The following is a 12,084-nucleotide window of genomic DNA, read 5'->3' on the forward strand; positions in this document are numbered from 1 at the left end:
CACATAAACAAGTAGTAATGACCACAATCTAATATATTCTTGTGTTAATATAAACTTTATGTTTGTGAGAATATCTTATGTGGTATAGATAATGGTAGATGTCCTCATCTAGGGAGGATTAAATGAGCATTGTGATTAATGTTGATATTGTGTGGTTATGTAGATGCAAGATTATGGTTTCATAAAGCAATAAAAGATGTCATATTTTCCTTTAATAGATATCAGTAATCCATGTGAAGCTATGAATCATGTCATCTTGTATCCCCTTGTCCATGTGATTAAACTGGTATTGCCATTTGTATTAGATGTTGTATAAAACTAGTAATTGTCTTGTGTGCCCATGTGAATTAAAAATATATGTCCTTGGAAATTATGTTTGTACATAAGTATGTGGAATTCATACCTTGTATGTGTTTCTTGCTTGTTTGTGACCCTACTAAGTACCACCTAGAAGGATTCTTACAAAGGATAATATTGTTACCATTACCCACAGTTTAAAACAAAATACTAGTGCTCAGAATGAGACTCCTTAGATAGATTTGTGAATATTTCTCCTGTGAGATCCAACATGTGGAGGGAGGGTTTACCCATGTTGTGATAGATACCATGTTCACACATGTTCCAACATCATGCAAAGGGTATGATGTCACACCCTACTAATGGTTTAACATAGTGTGAGGTGATGATGCTATGTTGATGATGGTAGCAAGCTGAGCTCGAGAACACAATGCTACATACATAGTTACATGAAGAATCTATTATTTTTGTATGTTTCAGTTTCCTACTTGATGTAAAGCAATTAGAGATGTCTGCATTCTTGTGGAGGGGTACCCATCGATGCTCTTTAATGTGCATGTAGAAGTATATATGGGTGGACTCTAGCCATGTATACCTCTAGCTATGATGATGCTTACAAGAGATCGCTATGCAGAGTGTGTCCTACACATGTCTTCTCCATTAGGAACACTGCCATGTGACATATGACTAAAGTGTGCCTTCTCCACTTGGTGTTGCTAAGGTGAACACCCCATGCCATGTGGTTAGTGCACCTAGGGTTACCACATGAGGGGCTAGTGGGCTAGCTAGATGTTGTTCCCTCGTTCCTCATGAGGTGGCTAGATATAGTCACAAAGTTATATAACATGTAAATTATGATATTTATTACTATTATTGTGTAGATCAACGATCTTGTTTATTTTTCCCTTAATAGTTTAGCCACAACTTTTGATCTTCATTTTTCACTCAGCTTACTATTGCAATACATTGAATTTTTTTAATCTTATTGTTACAATGGATGATTTAACTTCTCTTATTGGAAAAATTTAGTGGCTAAACTAGTTTCCTTATTGTTTTTGAATGCTGGTCTTGTGTTGTAATGTGATTCCTCATCAAGGATGGTGGAGATGAACTTGATGAGTGTATACGAGGAAGTAGACACATGAAACCCTTGAAGATGGGGGCATGTGAGGATGTTATGCAACTATTATCCACTACTTGACTATGTCTATGGTGTTTATTCCTTGGAGGCTAGCCATCTTATTGGTGTAGGAGCGCCTAATACTAGAGATTACTATGAGATATATAAGGTTTTTGAGTCATTTAAAGTCAATTATATGATGTATTGATTCATTTTAAATCCATTTGTAAAGGTGTTGACAAGAAATGTAAGCATGTGCACAATATTGCTAAAGTTGTCAAATAGGTCAAATTTAGGTCTACATGGTCAAATTTGTGTAAAAGAACCATGGAAGGGTAAAATAATTATAAAAGGTCTTAAATATTCAATTTGGATATGTATAGAGAGGTTTAACAAAGTTTTGAATTTATTTTGTCAAATATGTAAAAGTTGCATAAAAAGTTGTAAAATGCAACATTGAGAAAGCTGCTAACATTACAAAATTGATGTAAAAATGTAGATGGTTGGTCTTGGTGGTAGTTAGGAAGGTTTATAACTATCAAATGGATATAATTACCATTGTATGATTGAACCAAATTAGATTTATAGAAGAGAAAATATTTTGATATATTTTTGGCACATTCTATTGTTGTTGTTTTGATTGTTGTTTTAGTTTTAGTGTTATTTTTAGGCCTTGTATGGCCCTGTATGACCTATAAACCATGTAATAAGGTAATGGATAGATATAATGATGAATCTTCCTTCTCATTTTTTTTTTTTGGTTCAATTTTACAAAGAAATTAATAAGTATGAGCATTTTGGTGAAAGTGGGTAATTGCAGATTTGAGATTCCCTGAATACAGTCATGTTACAGCATGTGGTACAGACACATTTTGGAGACTCGAGACCTCTAATAATATTCATTGGAAATATACGTGAATTATCTTTCATTTCCTTTTTGGTTGAGTCAATTTAATGCACATTTGTGAAGGTTATGCATATTTTAATAAAAATTGGTTTTTAAAGATCTCCGTTGGAGTTGCAAGAAGTGATTTGTACTTGAAAAATTATTTATAATTGGAAAAAATAAATGGCTTACATATTCTTAAACTATATTCATAGTTTTGTCACATGGAATTGGTTTGGTATCATTTGGATTTGTTTTGATTAAGATATCTAGGATGCCCTAGGCAAGGTTTAATGTTTTAACTTTGAATTATGATAGGGATATGGACCAAAATTTGTAGTTTGAAACAATAATTGTTTGAGTAATCAAATGGGGTCTTAAAACCTAAATATTTGGTGAGGTGATAGTTAATATAGTTATCTACAAACTTTATTTTTTTCATAAATTTTGGTTTTGAGTTATAGTGAGTCAAATAACTCAATTCTTGGAAATTGTAAAACTTGGGATAGTATTGAAGTTGTTTGTTAAAGGAAGCAAACAAGTAGTATTTGCATCTTTTCAATTATTTCAATGATTAAGTGAAGATTGGATCATCAAGATCTTAGATGATTGTTTAGTTTGTAAGATTCTGTACATCAAAGTGGTATCAGAGCTTTAAGATCTTAAGTGTGTGGGTAGAGTACTGAGGGAGGCAATCCACACTAGGACCTTGGAGATTTGGTATTTATTTTGTTGATGAGTTTTGGTTGTAGGTGCTCATCCATATTGTTGCATGTGAAGTTTGGGTTATGTGTATAGACATTGAAAGTCTATCAAGGGCTAGGAGAAGGTCCAAAGCCAAGGAGTGGTCCATTTGATTGCCAAGAGACTAGAGAGAGAGGCAAAGAGGAGGACTCCTAGGTGACGCATAGGGGTGAGTTGTTATGGTGACTTTGAAGCAGCATAGTAAAGGTGGATGTCTAACTGATAAGGCACCATGGAATTTTCAGCCATTAATGCTCCACTGATAGGATTATTTGAGAAGATGATTTTGAGGACAGTCCTATGTCCTTAAGGGAAAAGATGATGGTGATAAAGGCATGAAGAGGAAAAGGAAAAGGAAGGTAAAGATGAAGATTTTTGTAATAAGTTTTGGCAAGTTATGGTACACCTTTCCAAGAGACTTGGAAAATTTTTAAGGCTAGTAGTATGGTGTAGGAGCACCTAATCCTAGAGATCACTATGAGCTATATAATATTTTTGAGTCATTTAAAGTCAATTATATGAAGTATTGATTCATTTTGAATCAATTTGTAAAGGTGTTGACAAGAAATGTAAGGATGTGCACGATATTGCTCAAGTTGTGAAATAGGTCATGCTTAGGTCTACATGGTCAAATTTGTGTAAAAGACCCATAGAAGGGTAAAATAATTATAAAAGGTCTTAAGTATTCTATTTGGATATGTATAGAGAGGTTTGACAAATTTTTGAATTCATTTTGTCAAAAATGTAAAAGTTGCATAAAAAGTTGTAAAATGCAACATTGAGAAAGTTGCTAACATTATAAAAATGATGTAAAAACGTAGATGGTTGGTCTTGGGGGTAGTTAGGAAGGTTTCTAATTGTAAAATAGATATAAATAACATTTTATGGTCGAACCAAATCATATTTGGAGAAGAGAAAATATTTTGATACATTTTTGGTGCATTCTATTGTTGTTGTTTTAATTGGTGTTTTAATTTTAGTATTATTTCTAGGCCTTATACAACCCTGTATGGCCTGGAAACCATGTAATATAGTAATAGATAAAGAGAATGATGAATTATCCTTCTCATACTTTTGGTTTGGTTCAATTTTATGAAGAAATGAATAAGTTATGAGCATTTTGGTGAAAGTGGGTATTTGCAGATTTGAGATTCCCTGAATACAGTCATGTTACAGCATGTGGTACAGATACATTTTGGAGACTCAAGACCTCTAATAATATTAATTGGAAATCTATGTGAATTATCTTTCATTTCCTTTTGGTTTGAGTCAGTTTTATGCAGATTTGTGAAGGTTATGCATATTTTAGTGGAAATTAGTTTTTAAAGATCTTCATTGGAATTGCAGGCAGTGATTTGTGCTTGAAAAATTATTTATGATTACAAAAAATAAATGGCTTACATATTATTAAACTAGATTAATAATTTTTTCACATGGAATTTTTTTGGCATCATTTGGATTTTTTTTGATAAAGATATCCAAGATGCCCTAGGCAAGGTTTGGTGTTTTAACTTTGAATTATGAATGGGATATGGACCAAAATTTGTAGTCTAAACAATAATTTTTTGAGGAATCAAATGGGGTCCTCAAACCTCAAGATTTGGTGGGTGATAGTTACTATAGTTATCTACAAACCTATATTATTTTCAGAAATTTTGGGTTTGAGTTTGAGTGGGTTAAATAACTCAATTCTTTGAAGTATTGAAGTTGTTTGTTAAAGGAAGCAAACAAGTAGTATTTGCCTCTTTTCAATTATTTCAATGATTAAATGAAGATTGGATCATCAAGATCTTAGATGATTCTTTGGTTTGTAAGATTCTCTACATCACTTACATAAACAAGGGACATGCCACATGGTTTCATATGGATGACCTCTTAGTGTATGAGGTCCATTCACTATCAAACCACCAAGCGAGGCATGGATCATGGATTTTTATTATGGACCGTGGATCATGGATTTTGGTTATGTATATGGATTTCAATTATTTATGTGGTATAGTGGAATTTTGACCTAGATGAGATTGACTTTTACCTGCTATGATCATCCCTAAATCTTGTTATGTGTTTATCCTAGTGATGTGGCTTGTGTATGTGTGTATAGGATGCACATCTAGTATTGTTGTAGACAAAGAAATAAATAATTATGAAAATAATGTGATAGAAGTTTTCAATGAATAAAACTTTATATGTTGGTGCATTTACATTGTTGGTTTCAATAAATTAGTAGTGTGATTTTAGATGTGGACAATGTGAGTTTTTCTATTCTTACAAGAAGTAATTATTAGTGTAATAAATAAATAAACATTTTCTACCCTTCCTTATTTTAGGGATTTAGTATGCAACATTGACAAGATTGTAAATTAAGATGAAGTGTTCCAATCTTGGTTGAATATATCATGTTCTATGTATGTTCATACAATTACAAATTGATAATTACATGAGCAGGATTTGACAAAAAAAAAAAAAAAAACTCAATTATTGATGACTTCCAGGAGGAAGTTGAAGACTAGTGGAGGGGAATGTAAGGCCCCATCCGATTAAGGACTTAAAAGACCATTAGTTTGGTTGAGAATTTTGGGCATGATAGTACTAAAGATACCAAAACAACAACACACACTTTACTTTTCTATTATTGAAGAAATTGTTTACAACTCAATTGGCTACTAGTGTGAAAAACTACCTCAAATCCCTACAAAGTTTAAACTAGCACTTGCACCCAAGCAGGGTGCATGTATGCAACTGATAAGATTGGGGGGTTGAATTGGCTCATTATATGATATAGTTCTTTGCTACTTTGGTTGGGGGTCGAATTGGCTCATTAGCTGATATAGTTCTCTACTACCTTGTAGCTATCAAACACTCAGATGCTTGATTTTCTGGAACTAATAACGTAGATGTTATACGCCATGCTGGTGAAGATTTTGCCTTTAACATTGGACAAGTTATATTTTAGAAACTTATTCTAGGTTGAAGCTATGGTGGTGAATCAATGGATTCTGTTGCTAGCATACAGCTCTAAAGCCTGGCGGCTACCATTTATAATGCTTTCCATTTCCATTTTTCAGTTTGATCAATAATGTGTTATTAAGAAGTTATAGGCTTATGTGTTGATATTGTGAAGGTCAACAGTCAAGTCATTGTTCCCTCCAATAATCGAGTCTCTTGGTTTCCAAAGACTTCATTTGTAATATTATTGGAGCCCTTTTATATGCTGCTCCTACTCATTTGCAATCAACTTTTACACATTAATGTAATACTCTACAGTCTGGACGTAGCCACTATTATGGTGAACTAGGATAAATCTAGTGTTGTGTATTTCTTCTAATTGCGACATTTTTATTCTTTGTTTAAATCCTTTCAATTGGTATCAGAGCACAAGGTGTGCAGATTGTGAAATCGGTGTTGAATTTTTCGAAAAGATGGAGGATTTGAAAATAGAGAAATTTATAGGAAAGAATTATAGCTTATGGAAAGTATAGATGTGCTCCTTGTTGGTTAAGCAAGACTTGGCTCTCGCAATTGAAGGAAAGGCTAAGAAAACGTCTCTAATAACTGATGAAGATTGGCAAAAGATGGATGAGAAGGCAATGGAATCTATTTTTCTCTCGCTAGCAAAAAATTTCTTGTTCAATGTCTCAAATGAGAAGTCAACGAAAGAGGTTTGGGACAAACTTCAGAATATGTATCAAACGGCATCAACTACAAACAAAATCTTCATTATGAAGAAACTCTACAAACTAAAAATGAAGGAAGGGATTGCAATGTCAAATCATATAAATGATTTGAACACTATTATGTCAAGCAAGCTCGGTTGGTATGACTGAACATGACGAATCCAAAGCAATCATCTTGTTATGTTATTTACCTAACATTTGGGATCCAATAGTTACAGCTGTAAGTACTTCAAACTCTACGAAGTCAAAGCTGGCCTACGATGAAGTTGTTTCCACTTTATTAAGTGAAGACATGAGAAGAAGTAACAAAGACTCCTCATTTGGCAATGCTCTCACTATGGTCAGCACTAAGAGAAGAGGAAGAAGCCATCATAGAAGAAATAATAATTACAATCAGCAAAGATCAAAGTCACCCAATCGTTCAAGGTCAAGAGGTAGGAATGGAGAATGCTAGTTTTGTGGTAAGCCTGGCCACACAAAGAGAAATTGTCGAGCTTACAAGAAAGCACAAGAAAATGTGAGAAACATGGAAGCAAATACAACCTATGAGAAAGATGAAAGTTCTTCAGTTCTTTCTACAAGTGACACAAAATTAGATTCTTGGGTGATAGATTTTGGAGCTTCTTTCCATACTACTTAATGTACAGATTGTTTCACAAACTACCATGGTGGTCAATTTGGAGAGGTATTTCTTGGAGAGAACAAATCCTGTGAAATAGTTGGCAAAGGTGACATTTTGTTACCACTGGAAGATGGAGGGAAATGGTTGTTAAAAGATGTTCACCATGTTCCCAAATTAAAGAAAAATTTGATTTCGGTCAGTCAACTCTTTGCCCAAGGATATTATCCATTCTTATCTGGATACTTGGAAAGTTACCAAGGGTTTGAGAATAATTGCCAAGGGAAACAAAGTTGGTAATCTTTATCTCCTTGAGAAGCCTACTGAAATAGGGGCTGCTATGATAGTCATGGGCAGCGATGCAACACTTTGGCATTAAAGATTAGGCCACATGAGCAAAAAGGGCCTTGAGATAATGCTCAAAAGGGATCAACTACCAAGTCTCCAATCAAAAGATTTGGAATTTTGTGAACATTGCCTTTACAGAAAAAAAAAGTAGGCCAGCTTCTTGAAAGATGGACATAATCTCAAGGAGAAACATTGGAACTTGTACACTCGGATGTCTTTGGTCCAGTTGAGGTAAGCTCCTTAGGAGGATCAAATTTTTTTGTTACTTTCCTTGATGATTGTACTAGGAAAGTATGGATATATATGATGGCAAATAAATTCAAATTTCTTTCTAAGTTTAAAGTTTTCAAAGCTCTTGTTGAAAACCAAAGGGGCCATAAGATCAAATGTTTAAAAATGGATAATGGAGGTGAGTTTTGTTCGCTGGAGTTCGACAATTATTGTGCAGATAATGGTATTCATAGGGTGAAAGTTGTACCCTACACCCCTCAAGAAAATGGCACAGCAGAAAGAATCAATAGGAAAATAATGGAGAAAGCTTAGTGTATGTTTTTTTAATGCAAGATTGGGCAAAGAATTTTGGGCTGAGGCATGTAACACAGCCGTATATCTCATTAATCGAAGTCCTTCTTCAAGGTTGAACTTCAAAATTTCAAAAGAGAAATGGAAAGGTAGAAGAATCTCTTACTCTCATGTTAAATTTTTTGGTTTTCAGGCTTTCACACATGTGCCCAAAGAAAAGAGAAGCAAGTTGGATCCTAAATCCGAGCCTTGCATATTCATTGGATATGGGGAGGATCAGTTTGGCTTTAGGCTTTGGAGTTTAACTGAAAAGAAGATCATTAGGAGCAGAGATGTTTTCTTTAATGAGAAGGTATTTCCTCATTCTAAAGATGAGACTTCTAACAAAGAATTCATTCCTTTACTCAATATGATGAATAACTAGTTGCTGTATCCAACAAATAACCTCTCTCCTACATCAGTTCTAGCTCATGCCCTTGTCTCTTCCTCAGAGGATACATGGCATATTGAACAAGAAGATTCCCTCTTCAACTCGGGAATTTATCACAATGAAAGTGCAAATTCAAAACAGTTCACTACCATAAATCAATCAGATGCTTGGCCTATATCTTCACAACCTCAGGTCTATAAAAAAGAGCACATTCACTGCCAAGGCAATTGCAAAGGAATAAGGCATGATGGCAAATCACTGGAGGACACACTTGGGACTGAGCACTCCACCCACTGTAGTTGAGAAGACTTTGTTTTTGAGGGAAGTCAAGGGGAACATACACTTAATCAACAATCTGCTTGTAGATGTTCACAACTAATAGTGAATAGCACTGGCTATGAAGAATTTTCTATGTGTAACACCCGCTTTGGGCTCGAGAAAGTTAATTCAGAGGAAATGTTAGAAGTCACAGTAGCAAGATCCCATGGTGCTCCATCTAGCAAGGTCAATTCAAAGGTTCCTTTCCATTTGATTGAAGTTAATCTGTAGGTTAATTCGCAGGTTCCATAAGTTAATCCGCTGGTTGCACAAGCTAATCCATGAATGTAATTTGTAGAAGTAAATCCGCAGGGGGCTGTTAATCTGTAGGATCAAACACTCGCTTTGGGCATGGGCCATGATATTTCTACTTATTGGCCTATTCCATACTCTACTCCTCACAGAAACACTACATTGGGCATATATCAATCCCGACTACAATCTTCACAGGATTTGTCAAATTTACCTCCTTTGCAAAAATTCTCCCGTCCAAGGGACTTTATTGGTGAGCAGCCAAACACAATTTGAATGGAACTCGATGATAGATTCTCACTCCCTCATGAGTCTGGGACGTCCAACATGAATGTAAGAAATATTAAAGGAAATATAGTGCTCACCAATTCAACTACTATCAATGACCAAAGTCCAATGCATGAGTGTAGAAGGGGTATTCAAAATTTAAATCCATGAACTAGAGTAACTAGTTCTCCATTTGAATTAGTTCAAATAGAGAACAAAGAGCCACAATTAAGAAAGTCTACTAGAGAAAGGAGAATACCAGCCAAATATTTTGATTATGAATTACTGTATGCTAAAGAAGCAGAGCCTTCAATTCTAGTTTCAGAATTTTTAGAATCGTCTACATTCAAAGCAGCTCTCAAAGATGTCAATAGTGATAAATGGCAAACAACGATGCATGAAGAAATCGATTCTTTACTCAAGAATCAAACTTTGGATTCGGTCTCTCTTCCACCTAATCGAAGACCACTTAGGAACAAGTGGATATATCATGTGAAAGATGAAGTGAAAGGCAATAAATGCTTCAAAGCCAAATTGGTGGTAAAGGGATTTGATCAAGAAAAAGGGATAGATTTTAATGAAATCTTCTGACTGGTTGTCAAGATGATTACTATCTGAATTGTTTTGGGATTAGTAGCAGCATGGGATCTTGAGTTAGAATAGCGTGATGTGAAAACTGCATTCCTACATGGTGATGTAGAAGAAGAACTTTACATGGAGCAGCCTCAAGGGTTCGCAAAGAAGGGACATGAACATCTTTATTGCAAATTAAATTAGAGCTTGTATGGCTTGAAACAAGCCCCAAGATAGTGGTATGTAAAATTTAATCGCTTCATGACTTAGCATAATTTCACAAGATGCAAATCAGACCCATGTGTTTACTTCAAGAAACTTCCAAGTGGTGAGTTTGTCATCCTTCTTCTTTATGTCGATGATATGTTAGTAGTTGGCACAAATAAAAGAATAGTTAATGAATTGACGAAAAAATTGGCAAGAAAGTTTGCAATGAAATACTTAGGGGTGGCTAAAAATATTCTTAGCATGACAATCGCAAGGGATAGGAAAAAGAGGGAAATCACTTTGTCTCAAAAACAATACATTGACAAAGTTGTTGAAAGATTTGGCATGGTTGATGCAAAAGTAACTCCTAGTCCTCTTGCTAGTCACTTTTGATTAAGTTCTGAATTATGTCCTAAAACACAAGAAGAAAAAGAATTTATGGAGAAAATTCCCTACAAATCAGCTATTAGTAGCATTATGTATGCTATGGTTTCTACTTGCCCCAAAATTGCTCATGCAGTGCGAGTTATGAGCAGGTTCATGAGCAATCCCGACAAAGCTCATTGGGAAGCTGTCAAATGGATACTAAGGTATCTAAAAGGTACTTTAGATTATGTTTTATGTTTTGGAAAAAACAAAGTTCAGCTACAAGGTTACACTGATTCTAATCTTGTCGGAGACTTGGACAAATGAAGGTCTACCACTGGTTACGCCTTCACATTTGTTGGATCTATGATTAGTTGGGCTTCACGGTTGCAACATTGCATTACTCTTTCTTCAGCTAAAGTTGAATACTTAGCTCTTTTCAAAGGTGCAAGGGAAATGATTTGGCTTCAACGGTTACTTGGTGAATTAAAAGTTCATCAAAATGAATATAATTTGTTTTGTGACAGCCGTAGTGCAATCTTCATGGCACATAATTAGTCATCACAACGTCGCTCCAAGCATGTTGATGCACATGCTCACTTTTTTTGTCATGGAGTCGAAGAGGGCAAGCTGAATGTTGTCAAGATTGATACCAAGATCAATCTGGATGATATATTCATGAAGGTTGTTGCCAAAGAGAACTTTCAATGTGCTAGAACTTCTCTTGGGCTTGTGAAGAAAAGATAGATCATTCTCTGAGTAGGGTATTGGGTGATCAGTTGCAGCATTGGTTGTCCTTCAGGTGGGAGTTTGTTGATATTGTGAAGGCCAACAATCAAGTCATTGTTCCCTCCAATAATCCAGTCTCTTGGTTTCCAAAGACTCTTCATTTGTAATATTATTGGAGCCCTTTTATATGCTGCTCCTACTCATTTTTAATCAACTTTTACACATTAATATAATACTCTGTAGTTTGGACATAGCCACTATTGTGGTGAACCAGGATAAATCTGGTGTTGTATATTTCTTCTAATTGTGACATTTTTATTCTCTATTTAAATCCTTTCATTATGTCATTGGAAACAGACCCCTACTCTTTTCTTCACCATATCAACTCAACTAAAAATGGTAACAACTCCAAAGGTCTTATGAGATAGCCATTCGATAGTTCATTTCTTGAATGCACGCTTCTCTCATTGCAAGTGCTAAGTTTTATTGCAACAAAAAAACCACCATATAAACTCAAATGCTAACAACTCCAAAGGTCTTATTAGATAGCGATTGGGTAGTTCATCTCTTGAATGCACCCTTCTCTCATTGCAAGTGCCAAGATTTATCATAGCAACCAAACTACCATATACACTTACACAGGGCTTCATGGTTGGAAACATGAACAACAATGTAACCCCAATTTTTTACATCAATACTAATCAAGATGAATCAAAGAAGACACATCGCAAA

Source organism: Cupressus sempervirens, chromosome 4 (genome assembly GCF_028749045.1).
Source record: "Cupressus sempervirens isolate cs-2001-9-10 chromosome 4, ASM2874904v1, whole genome shotgun sequence".
Lineage (NCBI taxonomy): Eukaryota > Viridiplantae > Streptophyta > Pinopsida > Cupressales > Cupressaceae > Cupressus > Cupressus sempervirens.